Raw genomic sequence first — 18,419 nt, forward strand, 5'->3', positions numbered from 1 at the left:
TGTTTGCTTGTTTGTTGGGTTTTTTTTTTTTTTTTCTGAAGAATTCACATTACCTGTGCTTGGTTATTTTCCTTCTACAGACACTGTCCAAGAGTCTTATGCTGGTGGGAAGGCTTTTATTATATCTTTTTCAAGATGAAAACTGCGACCACAACACTGACACAGACACAGATGGGCAGAAGTATACAAGGCATCTGTGGTATATCCCAAGATTCGGTAGTATCCAAAGTTTCGCCAAAATTTCAAAGCTAAGAGGCATCAAGAACCTCACGTCGACACTGCAGTAATCTTTCTGAAAATCAAAATACTGATGATGAAATCATACATGGCCCACAAGTTAGCTGCAGATACTGTTTACTGGAGTACACTTGTATGTTTTCCGAGTTTTGCGTCAGTCTTTGCTGCAGCCAGCTCTCAGACTTTGCAAACGTAGTGAACTGCAAAATCTGCATTCACTCTAATTCCCACCCAAGGTTGCAGTGGTCTCCTTTTTTCCAATGCCGGCTCCACGGTCATTTAACAGAAAAAGTATTTTAAAAAAGAAAAAAGAAAAGTGAGGAGAAAAACACCAACTAAAATTCCTGAATGATATGGTATTGATTATTTGGGGGATGATTGATGTGCTGTGTCGAGGCAGGTGTAAAGAAGTGTTGGTTCCTTCCGTTCGTCCCATTCAACGGCGACCCACTGCGACCCCAGTCGTGGATCAAACTGTGCTTTTATTATCGCGAGGCTGCCTCTGCATGAAGTGTACAACATGGCAGCAAAATACAGAGAGACAGGCAAGGTACAATTGTAATATCACCTTCAGAGCAAAACAACAACAGCAGCAACAACAGCAACAACAACCTCAGAAATATGGAAGCAAGGCTAAATTACGTTTGCTTGTAATTTGTGTCTGTATGATACAATGCTCAAAGGTTGTTTACATGGTACTTTTTCTTTTCTGTTTTTTCCACGAACAGCTGCACCTGTATTGAGGAAAGAGTGGGTGCATCCAGAGTTGTTTGTTGGTAATCTGTCCCAATAATGATCTAGCTTGAGCTCAGAAGCCAGCCACAAGTCATTCACTTGCAATAGCTGTGCTCTGCAGGAAAGAGCAGCCTAGAGCTGGGTAGGATGTTAGATCTCCTCCAAATCCAGAAATGGGTTTCAAATGCTTCTGATAGGATTTCTTTCATTTCAATACTGACAGGCTCCTCAAAAAATGAAGTCGTCATGCTGTTTCCCACACATTAAAAGTTCCTGCAAAGTGCTGCATTGACTAGCTGGAAAAACCTTCAGAGAGAGCTAGTTTTGGGATTGGTAAGCACTCCGGAAACCAGCATTGACCACAGCTAATTGTTCCTCCTCCCAGTCATTGAAAAGCTGTGTTATGTTGATGTACTAAACAAGAATTCCGTCTACAATCCAGAGGCATACAATTTATGGAATCCGAAGAGACAGCAAGGCACACACATGTGGTGGATATCGCTGGCAGCGGTCGTGTTCTTGCCTCTGCTAAGTCATTGCCGGATTCACCTGCAAACAAAATTAGAAGAAAAGATTTTACACCACTAACATACGGTGTAAAGTAATAAAGTTAACTCTTTGAAGTCTACAATGTATGTGATGAGAACATGCAAGTCACTAACATGGTATTCACAATGAATTACCACGGTGGGGAGATATAAAAATCTATTTGCACACTGAGGGGCAATAAACTGTATAATGAAGTCAACAGCAGTGGGACATTCAATGTAAATATCACATGCAGGGGTTGCATCCCAGCAACACCCTGCCAGTAATTAATCCCTCCAGAACAAACATTGCCACTAGTGACTGGTGTGCAATATAACAAAATGTTTGACCTCATTACAGAAGGAAGGATGTTGCCCTGATACCATGACAAGGCCACAAGAGCTTGAAATCCTTCTAACCTCGGGTCTTACTCAAAAACCATATTCAGAGATAAGTAAATAAGTCTTTGTAATGTCCATTTGGCAAGATCAAATAGCCTACATAAATACATCGGTGAAAAGGAAAAATAAAATACAGTAGTGTCGGCAGAAGAGTAGGCATTAAACCATAATGTTTATTTTGCATGCATTTCAATTATGTACAGATAATAAAATATAACAAATTTGAAAATATACATATGATGACTACTTCAACCGTATAAATACTGTCAAACATTTTATCCGTTCATGGATTTGAAACTTGCGCAAATGTGATGTGTGGGCATGCGCTGGCCATAGTATTCAGTGTAGCTCTCCCAAGGTCCTCTCGACCGAGTCACATTCAGTCATCAATTTGAACAGAAAGGGACTATTGGCAAAACCAAACGTTGCCCGAAGCCTGTTTTCAATACTTCAACTTCATTGGTAAGTCTTCAAATTGAAGAAATTTTTGGATTTTAAGTTGATATTTACCCGCGATACCAAATCTGTCATGATCCTGAATGCTACAATGCGAAGCCCCATTACGTTATGAGTATGGGGCTGCTGGTCGCTTGGGTACTACTACAGCTACTAATATGGTAATAATAAAGGTAATAATAATAATAATAATAATAATAATAATGATACATGTAATAATACATTTATAAAGTGCATTTTGTCAGCATTATCACTATTTTTGGATAATGTGTCACACTCAAAGGCTTAGATAGCACATAAACACATGTACACATTTATAACAAACTCATACAACTGTACTGTCACACATTGTGTTTTGTAGCAGACACATTTCCTGTACATTAGCAGAGCAATCCTCTTCATATTTCAGCCGGTTATATTGAAAAGAGTGGAGGAAACAGTACAGTGAGCATTCCGGTGGATCCTAGTGGACTATAAACGCAGAAGAACTAGATTTGACACGCGTGGCTGACAGTGAATGCGTGTTGGCGTTTCAACGCAAGGCCATGTTTGCATTTATATGTGTGCTTGTGTATATAGTATATGTGTGAGCTGAAATGGCATTCAACTTCATACAGGGTAGAATTAACTACAGGTGACTGAGTTTCTACACACACGAACACGCACACACACACACACACACACAATACATTCCTAGAATACTGTGCAAATTTTTCTCTCTTCTAAATGCAAAGGAAATGATGAAGTCAATTCTAATAACTTTATACAGGAGGACGCAATGTTACATTTTGACAGTTGTTTGAAAGCTGTTCGAACGTTGCTTGCCAGTATAGTAGAAAGTACGTTCACACGCTACTCCTACACTTTAAGTTTAGGTCGAAAACTTAACTCTTGATGATTAGCTTGTATAGCACCATGTGGACGCACTCGAAAGCTAGCAGTCTTAAAGTTTAGTCGATGAATAGAACCACAAGACATCTATAATACTAATAGGGATTACGCTCTCTCTGCGAGCCAATGGGGCCGGGTCCCCACTCGTAGTTTCGCTCCGTGTGGACACAATAATCAACGAGCTTGTGAGTTAGCATGGACCTCGCTTCTTGTTCATGCTATTTTGTATGGCTATAAGGTCATAGCGAAGACTCTGAACTTTCAGTATAATCATCGAGCGGGATTCACTCGTAAGTTATATCTGAAAGTTTAGGTACGCATGTGAACCCACGTCGTGAATTCACAAGTGGAGCTAATCATCCACAGTTAAGTTTTCGACCTAAACTTCATGGTTGGCAACTGCGTGTGAACATATAACTGGTATTTGGTGGTTATGCCCAAATCATCAATGTTTGAATATTAACCTTGATATTTTTAAAGGTATATCTGTCACTGTTGCTCAGCATGCATGATACCAAATATAGACTAGCTGATTGATCACCTTGGATAAATTACTGAGAAAGTGGAGATTTTTGCAGGGTGAAAATTTTTCGCACATTACTTCCAGGAAGGTAAAAGTATCTGTGATATATCATAGAGGTAGGACAGCTATTTTTTTTTAGTTTCTTTTCTTTTTTCATATTTGCTGGTCCTGTAGCGTGAGTGAATTTGCTGTCTTAATGCAGACGGCTTACCGTTAATCATAATGATCTGTCACAACCCTTAACAGCCGTGGCAGCAACGAGCTGAATACCGGTAACATTTTGAAGTGCTCGCTCAATCACTGTGACCATTCATCAATGCATAACACTGGCTCCGGTCCAACGGTCAGAGACCAGTAACTTTTCAGGAATTGTCATAGTTACTGGTCTGACATGCCCAGTTAAAAACAACAAGAAACAAACAAACTAACAAACAAAACAAAACAAAACAAAACAAAACAAAAAACCAATACATATTATTGTTGGAAAAGGCAAAATAAAAAGAACAGGATCAGTAAATCTTAGGTTTGGACCAGTAAAAATTGGAAAAACTGGGTTTTCACTGGTCTGCTGACAAGGACAGGTCAGACCAGTAGAAAAAATGGGTTTAGTGTGCAGCCCTGCCATCCATGATATTGAAGATACATGTGCAAAATTCATCGTACCAGGCCAAGCGCAAAAATTTCCACTTTCACAGTTAACCCTTTACATGTCCCGTCACTTAGCTGTAAAGTAGCCATGCTTTTTCAGTACCATACCCCTCCATTTCCTCCAAACTCGAATTAAATTGTAACTCAAATATCCCACAAAGGAGTGACAATGTGCCTCAGTAATACAGGAAGGACATGTGGTGACAAAATAGCACTTAATCGGATGAATTAGTTTCTATTCATTAGCGATTTGTTTCCAGGCATCAGTGCCAACTGGTAGAGGAAGTCATTTAGCAGAGGTGTAAATTGGCCAAGAGGCCAAGAAGCATAATGAGGGTTCATAAACCAGCTTGGTTGATATCATGTTAGATTTGCATTCCACATTTTGAATTCTACAATATAAGCACACTCTGTGACACTCGACCCTTCTTCTTCCCTGAACCTCATCACTTGATTCTTAAAGGAATGGTATAGTTTTTGTTGAGCTTGGGATTCAGGTTCCCTGCTTTTTTGTGAGATAATGAGAAACCTCTTAAATGAAACCACTTGAACAGTATGAGAGAGCATACAATTCTAAGAGGAATTTGAGGTTTATTTGATGGAAATTGGGTTTGAAATGGCCGAGATAGAAATCTAAAAACAAAGATGTCCTAAGAAAGGTGGGACCCACCTTTTATTAGGACCACTTTGTTTTACTTTGACTTTGGATATCTCAGTCATTTTTCAAAGCCAATTTTCATCAAATACACTTTGAACTCCTCTTAGAATTGTATGTTCTTTAATATTTCATTAGTGGCTTCTAATTTTCTCCAAATTGTTAAAATCTGAATCCCCCGATTTCAACCACACCCACAACTTCCCTTTAAACACCCTCACGATCTAAGAGTCAGACCAGTTCTCTGGAGTACCACTAACTATGCACCAACTACAAAGAACCTATACAGAGCACAATTAGTAGTGTTACTGCAATGGAAGTGAAATTAATATTCAATCAATGAGCACAGCTACACTTTTGTAAGCAAAGAAATATCAAAATATCACAACTGATCGTCACACAATGTCATTCTACCACCCCACAATGCTGGACGGGGAGGGCCCTTCTGGAATAAAAGTCATGTACTGTTAAGATTAAAATTATTCTACTCTTTTGATCTCTAAATACTCCAGAAGAACTCATCATCCTGGGAAATCGCGTCAGCCAGGTAAACTTCTAGGTGAACCCTTTCGATGTTATTAAAGACCCAAATGGTGGAAAATAAATTTTGAGCCCTTTTGAGAACTATGTTTTGACTTAAACGACAAAAGGCTCATAATAATTATGAAAGAAAGATTTTACTGTACCTCCTGCAATACTTAAAATGCATGCAAAATTATAGTAAAGAGATACCACACCAAACCACACAAATCTTGCGCCTGGAAATTGGCGAGTGTTAAAAAAAAAAAAAACTGTATAAAAAGGCACACTACATTACAGGATTTCACACACTGGTGCTCACCTCTTGAAAAAAGAAGATCCAATTGATGTATGTTGCTAGGAAGACCTCTCCTGACCTGCCAACAAGGATGCGGCGAAGCTGCAACATCAGACAGTACCACACGGCCTTATGGCATGTTCGTCCACTGTCCGCCGTCGTGACACGTTGAACAGACCCGACGCTGAGATTGCGTTACACATGTTGGGTGTGCTACTCCAAGTCCTGAATTATTTTCTTCTTTTCTCTCTCTCTCTTCCTCTTCAATTCACAACACGCAGGCCATCTGTCATGCCAGGAGGAAAAAACAAAAAGTGGTGTTTAATTACCTGGGTGTGTGAGGCAGCCGCAATGCAGTGGAGCCCTGTACAAATGTTTGCAGAACACAAGAAGTCTAGTCTCATTATAAGTCTGATATAATTTGTTATCATTTATTTGCAGAGGGACTTAACTACAGAGTCTAATAACTTGTTTGCAAAATAAGAGGGTACATCCATGACCTAATAACCAGAGTGCAAAGATATTTTCTTTATTTTTCTGTAATATAAGTATTTTTTCTTCAACATTATTCATTTAATGGCATTTAAATAAACTTTTAATCCTGCTATGGCACACGGGCTAGAGCAATGCCCTTCAGTGCCATTTATCAAACTTTGACAAATATTCCCATGCCAGGATATTATGTATTTTCTACTGACAAAGTAGGGACAGTATTAAATGACCCCCCCCCCCCCCCCAGCACAGGGAATTGCACACATTTAAACATATGATACTCTTTGACACATATTAATCAGTTCCAATTCAATAAACAGATGTTTTTCTGTGATTGAGGGTTTCTTCACTATCATGGTAAAGATGCATTTTTTTTTTCTTTTTCAAAAAGCATATTCATAGTGTTATTCATTACTAATATGATGCACGTAGACACTTGCATTATACAGACTTAATTTTTTTTCTTAACAATACAGCTCCGGATTTTTTTAATATTTTTTTTATACTGAATTACATTCAATTAAAGTTTTCGCTCTGTACTTTTTGTTACAACATTTTTCTGGCAATCATCAGTCAACAGAAAAAAATTCAGATAAAACGTTGTGGAAATTTACAGATTAAGACTGCCTTGCTGAAAGGAAGTCATCTTTTTTATCCCAAAACTTCACATTGGAAAAAGACTCAAAGGGTGATTGATTCAATCTTTGCATTAAAGGACTTATCAATCACATCTTTAACCAGATTCCCCCAAACTCATTTGTTGATGCAAATTGCACACATTTATAAGGGAAAAAAAAAAGTTTGCGATGTACAAAATGATATGAATTGTTTTAGGTTTCTCCTATTAAGTATCACATATTTTTGCCTGTACGTTATATACTTTATCTCAAAATTCCACAGGATTAAAAATTCATGTTAATTGATTTTAAACACTCAACCGAATGCAAACCTTCCCTCCCCCCCCCCCTAAAAAAAAAAAAAAAAAACCCTCATACAGTGTAAATGCAAAAATGTCCACTTTTACAGCATGCCTACAGTGTACTCTCTGTCTGTCTCTCTCTCCTTCACTCTTTCTGGATGACTGCCAAGATAGTTCAGAAACAAGTGGATACCTAGACATTAAAGTTTCTCTTGATTTGTTCTGCTCAGAAAATTTACCATCTAGAGACTGATTTTTTTTTTCTTTCTAAATTAATGTGACTGCTAGGAAGCATTCAATGTTTGGGCAGGCAACTAAGTGTAAAAGTGGACATTTTTGCGGTGTTGAAAAAATCACACATTTTGTGTGACCAGGGTCCCGTTTCATAAAACTTGTTATCAGTGACAACTGACACATTTCTGTGACAAATTTGTTCTTAGCCAATCAGATGCAAGGATTCAGTAGCTTATAACAACCACGACAAACTTGTCACTGAAAACAAGTTTTATGAAATGCGGCCCAGAAGTCAGTGTGAAAATAAAAACATGTGAATATTTTTGCAAGTCATCTGTTACATGTCTTGATTCTGCGAAATTAAAAATGCACGAAACTCATCTTGCCAAGCCAAGCACAAAAAATTACTCATGCGAAAATAACCACTTTCAATGTACATAATAAACAAACTGAAGTTCCCATTAAAGGACCATGCATTAAGGACAAAGTGCCTTGAATAACTTTAAAGGGGCACTGTGTCATAACAGTTGTCAGTCTCTGAAAATTTCAATAAAACCCTTGGTTTTGATTGGCTGAGAAGCTCTTGTCGCTGACTGTTACTATGGTGACTGTCAGACACTGATAACTTGTCAGGGCTGACAACTTTTATGAACGATACGCCGTTTGCTGCCAGGGAACTTGAACTTGAACCACAGACACTGTGATAGATAATTCTCTGGTCTTTTTCACTGAGCTTCAGGAGCTTCTTCAATCCATGAATCAATCATCACAGACTAAGTACTACATTACACCTTTACCAACTGAAAATGCCAACACTGATCAAAAGGGAGATCATAGACATACAGGTGATCAATTCACTGAAAACTACTAGGGTCCTGTAAAGTGTGGTAGTGTGAGCAGCAACAATGAAGTTACTTTCAAGAACAAATACGATCAGGTTGTTTCAGGAATCTAGAGATGGAGACAGCCACAAGACAAATCACTAGATTGCTCTGATATCGCTGTATCTGTTGTAATGTGTCAAAAATCTAGATGGAATACGCTGAATCAAATTACATTAAAAATAGATCCTGCAATAAATACTATTGGTAAAAATCACCGAGTTGTGATACACAATTGTCCTGTAAATTTCATCTTCCAAAGTCACATGCCATTTACTTCACTTAAAGAGTGTTATTTTCTGCACTTGAACCTCATAAGTTGTTATGGTTTTATTCTATAACTTTTAATTTATTTTAGGTAAAAAAAACAAAAACAATCTACAATGCACATGGCATGCTTTTGCGTAGGACTGTTTTTCTAACCACAAGATTCAGCCGTGCTGGGTGGTCATTTAATGCTCAGGAGGGGGCCTTAACAGCAAAATCTGGCTGCTTGTCTTCACGATATTCATAACTCCTTACAAGTGGGTCTAGAATCCCTCTAGAACTATGAGTTTTTGTGGGGAGCGGTCCTTCACAGCTCAAATGTTTACCCACGTGGTACTATACTACTAGTATTCTGGCATGGCAATGGATTGACCAGCCCTTGGTGTGCCATAGATGGACTTAAATTCTTGGGGATTGATTTTAAGGTTTTGTTGCAGAGAAAAAATGAACCGGTGCCAGGCATCATTCATGGTCAAAGTTTGTGCTTCAATTCTAAATTTGATGGTTCCTATTGAATCCTAGTGCTAGTGTGTAATATGTTTTGATAATTGAAAACAAACCAATGCCAGCATGGCCAGGCTTATTTTCACAAACATTTGACACTGGCATGTTAGGCCTTTAATAGGGGAACTGGCCGGGGAAAATGTTAGGGTACATTGCATAGGATGGCAGACAGGATTCAGAAAGAATGGCTATCAACACCCAGTCCCAGGATATGCAAAAAGTTTGTACCACTCTTTTGCCAACCAACCTGGCACTCAACTTTGTTGTTGTTACAACGTATGGTAGGTGTTCAACACATCTAATAGAGGGTAGGGGTGTTGGTTTTAAAACTAGACTCTATGACGCAACCGAGTGTATCAAAATAAACAACCCATGCATTCGAAGCAGATCTTGGGGTATGCACCAGTAGGCCTAACGTTACATTTTTAGTGCATGCTTGTGAATTCAGAGTAGTCTAGAGTCTATTTTCATTTCTTGTGAGTAAAATTTCAAGCCAGTTGTGAGATACTTTTTATCTCTTGATAGAAAAACATTAGGGCGTCGATGTGTTGGACACCCAACCATAAATTCTAAATTCAACTCCTGCCACTGCACTGCTGCACTGTACAAAATGTAGTGTAGGCCTACTCAGGCTACTGCTCGAGTGCTGGCAGTGTCTGCTGCCCATATACCAGGGCCCCGTCTATCGGATATATAAGACTTGTGATTGATTCAAATCAATCACAATTTACGATTGAACGCAAATCCATCAAGCTATGATTGAAATTAAGACGGAGAACTGCAATCAATCATATCAGGAGAAAGGCCAAGATACACATCGAAACCCAATGAACTGCCGTTTCTCATTTACACTTAATAGGACGTGGACCGGTTGCCTTTCGAACAGCTGGTTGTGAAAATGAGAACATGAATTCAAGTGGATGGGACTGAAGTGAAAGAGAGTCTCGCACTTAACTGTAAACTTTTTTACTTTCGTACATTCCAATTTCGTACCCAGGTCCTCATAATTTTTAATATTAAATAGATAACAAATACACAATTTGATTTCCTGTCGAAAGAAAGTTGAAACGACAGCTGAAGTTCAATTGCAAGCACAAACGCCGCTAAAATGCTTACCTGCCCTTCCAACGTATGGTGGATGCTTGAGCGCCGTTCATCACATTCTACAGCAAACTCGGCCGGCCGGCTAGCATATAGCGGCGGCAGAATATGCTGGCAAGTCGCGGCCGGTCAAGGACGTGGAAGCAGATGCAGCGCAGCACTGCCACACTGTCGTAGTTCAGCGCCGATAAATACGAAATACTATAAGCTCGTGTGTTCCCCGCGCCGAGAGACCTTGAGCTACCGGGCGGGCACTGGCGGGCAGTCGAGCGGGTGGGAGTGGAGTGCATTCTGTAACCAGGGTCATGTTCGTTTCATGAAGTTATCACCAATGGTTAAAGTCGCTCATATTATGTAGCTATAAGAGACTTCCAAATCCATTTCCTGAAGTCTTATGTGTGTGTCTTAAGTGTGTCTTATGAGCAAAAAGTCTTCTTGTAAGATTTTCATAGTTTATGAAATATCCCACTCCCATCATAACAATGCTGCTGGGTGTTCAAAAATCACATCATATTATCTCATCATTACATATGATCCTATCCTCAACTGCTGAAGTTTGGTGCACTGAAGATCATAGAAATCTGACCATGGACCTACTAAGAAGGTCCATGAGTTGACCAAGGCCATGGAGATGTATATGATTGAAGTGGATAAGTGAATGAAAAGTTAGCAAAAAAAAAAAAAAAAAAAATGAACATAGCAATTTACAAACTTTTTTTCTCCTTTCAAGCCATTGACAATTTACAGTCATTCAACAATAAATGCAGTTGATACTACAATGGCTTTGGTGCATAGCTTATGGCAAAATTGAGGACTACATTGTACAAGGCAACTCCACAAGTTGTTCATATTCATTCTAAAAAATACACTGTATAGTAGATTAAAACAAATAGTGACATTTCTTTTTTGGGGGGTTGGAGGGCAGAAGGTTGTTACTGAAGCAGTGACCAATATTTCATTTTTCTGCACAAACCAGACCAGATGTGTGATGACATCATCACACACACACACACACACACACACACACACACACACACACACACACACACACACACACACACACACACACACACTTAATATATAATACTTTTTTTTTAAGATTCGGGTCACTAAAAAGACTTGAGAGCCAAGGATGTTGTCACCCCATGTAAGCTAGTTGGTATAAAGTTTCACGATTGTTCCTCAAGTCAACGTGTATTGAAAAATGTGTAATACTCCCAAACTTAACTCCCTAAACCATGCTTATGATAACACTTTCAGGAATGCCAACTTATAAACAGCATTGCAGCAGGTAGTATCCCAAGTTGCTGGAAGCCACATATTAGGTTACCTTTCCGGTAATAGACATGTGTAGCAATACAATTTGGGAATAACGGCATTTTATTTTTGCATGAATCCAGTATTATTTGGGGCAAAAAAAAACACACAACACCACAACACAACAGAACAAACTACTGCAAAAAAATAATAAAAATGGCATCTCTTATATCTCTTATACACTTTTATTTTTGTTTGCTTCTTTGTTTGCTTGTTGTTGTTTTTTTTTTTTTGGCCATTCGACTTTTTTTTTTTTTGCTTCGTTGATCACAAATTAAAATGACATGGAGACAGACCAAAATTAATAAAATGCCCAAGGTTCACAAAAAGAGCTGAATAGTCTCATCCCGTGTTGTGGTCAGTGGGGCGTCTTGTACCTCCATCACCTTCTTTTACATACATTTGTAGGCCTTGCTACCATTGCTCAAGATTTCCAAACACAGATTTTTTTTTTTAATATTTTTTTTCCTTTTTATTAATAGCTTCATAGCAGAACTGGGTGCCAAAGAAAGCATGTATTCTTGGGATAAGGATTTCACCAGCTGATAACCATTTTAGCCAATTATAATCTACCAACTCGTGCCAACTTGGCACATCAGTAAAGCAGCAATTAATACACACACATACACACAACCAACACACAATACATATTCACACACAGAGACAAACATTCATACAAATACACACTTTCACACACACACACACACAGGCACACCATCTCACACAAAGACACATTAAAACATATACCCAACATGTTTAGTCCCTGACCGACAAGAACACAGAACCCACACAGCCGGAGGACCAACAAACCACACACCTCAATGTCCACACAGGGTGTAAAGCACTAAGAACATAACAAAACTTGGACAAAACGCAATATTGGCAGAATTGTTTGTTTTTTTTTAATTCATGGAGCATGGTGATATCGACTGCTATTTACAGGACAAACACTTGCCACGGTGTGCATTCATACAAAAAATTGAGATTGAGAGATAAAGAGTGAGAACTGCTGGTTAAAACTGACGGGAGTACAATTATTTTCCTCCTGCAATTTCACAGGAGATGACATCGATGACATTCTTAGAAAAAATACACAAGTGGCTATTCTGCTTTTAAAGAGAACGTATCTACAAGGTCAAAATTCTGTGCCCTCAAAATATTTACTCATTGACAAGCATGGCGATGGTTCAGAAAGAGATAAGAAATAGAAAGAATGATGAAAGATAGAGAGAATAATTAAAGACGGAGAGAGATCAAGAGAGGAAGGCAGAGAAAGAGTCAAATGACAAGATAGATAGATGGATGGATAGATGGATGGATAGATAGATAGGTAGAGGAAGGAGACAGGGGCGGAGAGAAATAAAAGGCAAAGGAAATTAGTGAGATTGAGAGAGGGAGGTGGAACAAGAGAGAGGTACAAGGCAAATAAACACATCTCAGTGTTGCTATACTCGACCTTACACCGAGAGTGGTGCATGTCGGTGTCAGAGCACAAACCACGCACACTGTAAGCGCCGTGTTTCAAGGAAGTTTTGGGAGAGAACGGGTCACCTGCCCCACTTGATAGCGACATGAACCATAAACTACTAGTATTTAGGGGAAAACAACGGAAAATTAAAAGAAAAGAGAGATTTTGCGATCAAACCTACAGAGGAAATCAATTTAAAGACTGCTGCCTGACAGTGTGTCTCAACACGGCACCTTTTTTTCACAGACTTAAACATATCCTGAAATACAACCCCTTTCTTATACTGCATTGACAAAGTTTGAAATCATCTGTGCCTGAAGGGACAAATTGGATTAAATATGAGGTAAGTTTTTTCCTTCCTGTCCCGACACTTTGCAGCCACCATAGAGGCCATATTATGCGTATACAGAACAGATCTTGGGGGCAACTGTAACAGCTGGGGGGGGGGGGGGGACCAACCAAAAAGCTTGGCAATCGATGATAAAGTGTGGTCGCCAATGTCATACAACCTTACGCTATTCATAAAAGGTAAGAGACCACTTGCCATATCAAATATCACTCAACATCTGAAAGATTGCAGTATGGAAAACATCTGAAATCTTGACCGTGGGTTAAGTTCTTGGATCACTTGGAAGATATCGGCTAAAAATGAGACGGTACTTGGCTTTCATTAAAGAAGAAAAAAATGCATCCTCTGTAGTGGATGTTGAAACATTTAATAGGCACAGCACTGCATTATTACACATTGCCTCATTCGAACAGAATTGCACATCACTACGGGTTTGTCGCATTCATCTTTGTAGTGTCGGTAAATGAACATGGCAATTGTACATTGCAAAACGTCACCCACCATCTTGCCATGCTTTTGCTCTGACTTGGTTGCACACTCAGACTTGGCTTTAAGACTAAACGGTTTCAGCCTATAGAGGGGGTATATATCCTTTGATTCCATGAGAGTAATACATTGGTTTACCCTTTAAAAAAAAAAAATACAAGCAAACAAATAAAAAAAAGCATAAAAATCAGAATCATTAGTCCCATATATCTGGACATACAATGCCTCCTCACACACAGGAGCACATACAATCTTCTTTCAGTTAACAGACCAATTAAAAAAAGTTAGTTTAGAATGCTGTTTACACTGCCAGTAATTTTCACACAGAATACATTTCTCAAATTTGTAAACATTCTCTCAGTATTTTCCTTCCTTTGTTATTTAGAATACACGACATCTTTCTGCTGCTTTTCCTAGTCATTTTTTGTCGATTAAAAAGATGATAAAAATGTTGATTAAAAGGACAGCAACTTGCAAAACTTGTCTGAATACCTGCTCCTGTAAAAACTTGTTCGTATTTCAGAGACACTTACTACCCATATGAGAACCTCTCACAACATGACTTTTAATCTGCCGCTGTTTATAACTCTTTACAATCATAGTGCGGTTCTTGCTAGTGAAGTGTACCCATATGTGAAATCCTGTGATACAACTTTTAAGTGTGAATTGCAACCTGTCGTACAACAAAGAACGCCACATATAATCCGTCACATCGGCACAAAACAAGGGGGCTGTACAACATCATACAGTCTCTCGGACGACCTCACGCGGGACGGTTCACGCCCGCTATCTCCAAATCCCTTCTGCAGCACAGTGCGTAATTCACATGAAAAATAAAAGTGCATTCTGCATGGACAAAAACAAATTCATAAATAAATACGACAATCGCTTGAAACATTCTGCCTTTTTTTTTTCGATAATCCATAATACGAACTTTTTAACCTTTTTTTTTCTTAATGCCTGCCCAACTTCATAATTTACTATATACATGATTCAAAAATAAGTACATCCGTTGGTATTCTGTACAATTAGTAATCATTTCTGTATTTTTTTTCTCTTTCTAGACATCTCTCATGACTGTACAAAATGAGTTCAATGCAAAGTTTTTCATTCCGAGAACGAGACAACGGCAAAGTGAAGAAAAAAAAAAGAGAAAAACACACACAAGAAAAATAAAAACAATCAGACAATGACATCAGCAAAGTGAAATAGAGACATAGGGAAGAGGGACAAGGAGATGAGACAAAAGTGGACAGGGACGGGACACGACAGGACAAGACTGGAGAGAGGACGGCGCAGAAGAAGTGGGAGAACAATGTGTGAGGCTTTTCCCGGTTTCCGCGGCAGAGAGCCGAGAGGAGAGATGGGGAAACGTTGGAAATCCAGGCCCAAGTATTTCTTATCTACACATGCAAAGAAATTCATAGAATGCAAATCAAAATGAAATAAAGAGCTACCAGCAGCCGATACACACACATGCCCTGTTTCCTGGACAACTGGAAAGGGAAAGGGAGGTGGGGGGGGGGGGTGGAGAATGAGAGGGAGAGAGTGAACAGACGAACAGAAATTACACAAGACGTCTACAGGAGCGAAGAATACAGACATAGAACAGAATTGTAAATGCCTGTCAATATTGCTAGATATTGGCATGTAAGTGGAGGAGTGCACAATACTCAACATCAAGAGTATCACCTTTTCATTATCACTTTACTCGCCTCTGCTTCTTACTCAAATGACCACAAAACTCTTTTATCATCAATGTTTCACACCATTACAAAATGGGAGTTCTCTTTGCCAAAGAAAATTTGAAGTAAACCCACGAGACCCTTGCAAGGCAGTCGTTTCAGAACTGCAGGATAACTGCCACTTTGTTGCGATCAGAAAGCAAGGTGGAATGCCCAGTATCAATGACCTCATGGCCTAACGACCTCGTGACCTAATGACCTATGACCTTAATCAGCAAAGGAGTAACCCTGTAACAGTGACCCTGTTGTGTTTGCATTCCTCTAAAGGTTTCCTCCCATCTTCTCCCACAATACGAGATTGCCTTACAACACTGGCAGACCTTCAAGCAGGGAATTCTTCATGAAAAGGGCTGGCTATGAGTTTGAAACCAACAACAACAACTTTTTTAATGATGTCTTAATCCCTGGCCTATGGGCCATGGGGGGGGGGGGGATTACCGTTCAGAGAAATTAATTCAATACATTCCTTTTTGACCTACAACAACAACAACAGGCTTATTTGCCACAGTTAATGACGAGAGGAAAACGAGTATCACTGAATAAACATTCAATGCATGGATGAAATGTTGTTTTCTCTCTCAAATCAGCATTTCTTTTTGTTCTTGTAGTTGTTGAAGGAGATCAAAAGAATTCATTCAGAGCAAATTCTCTTGACTCGAGAGAGTAACAATTTGAGAATTTGGTGGGAGGAAGATCAATGGAAGAGATGGTCAAATAGAAAACACTAGCGCAACACATGAGATAAGATTCGCTGCAATGTCTGTGTAGCTGGGAATGACTGTGGCCTCAATCTGGTGAGAACATGGGGGGGGGGGGGGGCCTCAGGCAAGCAAAGGAGTGGTCACCAAACCCATAAGAATCTCCCTGGCAGGAGTGTAGCCCACTAAACTGTCCACACATCCCTACTCCAGTCATTACAAGAGAACAAAATACTACTGACAATGTGTGCAAAAACAATTGGTTATAAAGGACGGCTTTCTCTTGTTAACTCTTTAATTTTTGTTAAACTTTCATCAATCTTTGTTCGAGAGTGGATGGATGGTTAGTGTGATATGAGGTTTCTCCAAGGCAGTGATACCATGACCTAAGCTGAGTACAAACGACAACACTTGATTAGCAAAGCATTAAAATACTGTCATTAGCAGAGACCCTTTGATAGCAACAAGGAAACTTGGTAAGAATGGCACGGGAAGGGGGTGGGTCGGGGGGAGGAGAAAGTCTGCTGATCTTATTCAGGTCGATGGGAGATGCATGTCACAGAGGCATTACAGAGATTTACAATCGGAACGGCCAAACTTTTCACTTTCTTCTCTGACCCTGTTACAGGAAGGGGGTTGAGAAATGATCATGTTTTGGCAGAAACAGGACTGCATCGATTTTGTGAAGGAATACACTGCGGTAAAAATGGAATAAAGAAACCATGGTAACTTTAGTAAAGTACACTCACATCTTGTCTGTCAGGTTTTCATCGACAGTAAAATCTTAAGCATTCACATACACCCAAATTTCAGCTGCTCAGGTCATCTGTTATTTTTTCCATCTTACAAAAAGTATATGTAAAACGTTTTAAAAAATCAGTCAATTTTCTAAAACACTGATGTAAAAATGTGTGTGTGTGTGTGCGTGGGGGGGGGGACGGGGGAAGGAGTTCCGTACAACAGAATAAATGCATCAAAATTGGTTGACTTCTTTAAAAGTAAGTTTTCAAAAACAGAGATTAAAAAAAAAAGTATCGCACAATTGGGGAATCAGTGGACAGTGTATCTACTTTGGCAATTAAATGAAAAATAATGGAAAAGTGCCAAAAGGATGTAAACATCTCTGTACAGCACCGGTGCACACACAGTGGACGGTTCCACTTATGAAGATCACAGGTCTGTGTACTACACATCAAATGTTACCTCCAAACACTGGAAACACTCTCTCTTTTAAACACTCCCTCTTCTAAAGAAGAAAAAAAATCTTACAGACCAAAAAAGAAATATTTCGGATCTCTGTTTTAGGTTGCTTGCGTTTCCACATGCAGTAAACCTCTCCGTTTGTTAGATCATCCTGAATACACACTAAAAATGACGTACTATCAGCCTGAGACGAGAATATAATATATACAAATTGGACGAGACCAGCCTGACTTGAAAATAAAACAATAAACCTGACTACACATCCTAACCTGACTTCCAATCCGATTATTAATCCTTTACCAATCCAAAATCCCAAACATTCATCATACATTTTCTTTCTTGTTTGCACATTTACTACAGACGCTGTTTCAAGTCTTGAAACAAATGGGTGGCCCATTGTTAAGCCCCATTAATGAATTTATGAATTCATGCCCCTCCCCTTCCACCATAAAAGAATATTCAATCAGAAGGGCCTTACACTATGATTTCAACACCTCTTATCTTCATCTCCACTTGAGTACCAGAGGGGCATTTGAGCCATCTGGTCTTGGTGGAATTAAGGTCCTTCTAGTGCTCAAAATCACACCATGTGTATAGCAGCACCACCTGAGGGGGTTGGGGGTGGGGGATGTGGGGTAAACCCTAAACACAGTTCACAAGAGACAATCTGAACTCAAAATATCTACAGAGTATTGGGTGGAACTTGTTGCACAGACAGGGGGAGGGTTGTTGAAAAGTGTCGCAAAGACTCCCAACTTTTCTCTTCTTTATTTTTTTTTCCTTCTCCCTTTCGCCATCCTACCAACAAGATGCAGCTGTAATCACGGCTTGGCAGATGATCTTCCATCAACAGACACACATACA

Source organism: Diadema setosum, chromosome 6 (genome assembly GCF_964275005.1).
Source record: "Diadema setosum chromosome 6, eeDiaSeto1, whole genome shotgun sequence".
Lineage (NCBI taxonomy): Eukaryota > Metazoa > Echinodermata > Echinoidea > Diadematoida > Diadematidae > Diadema > Diadema setosum.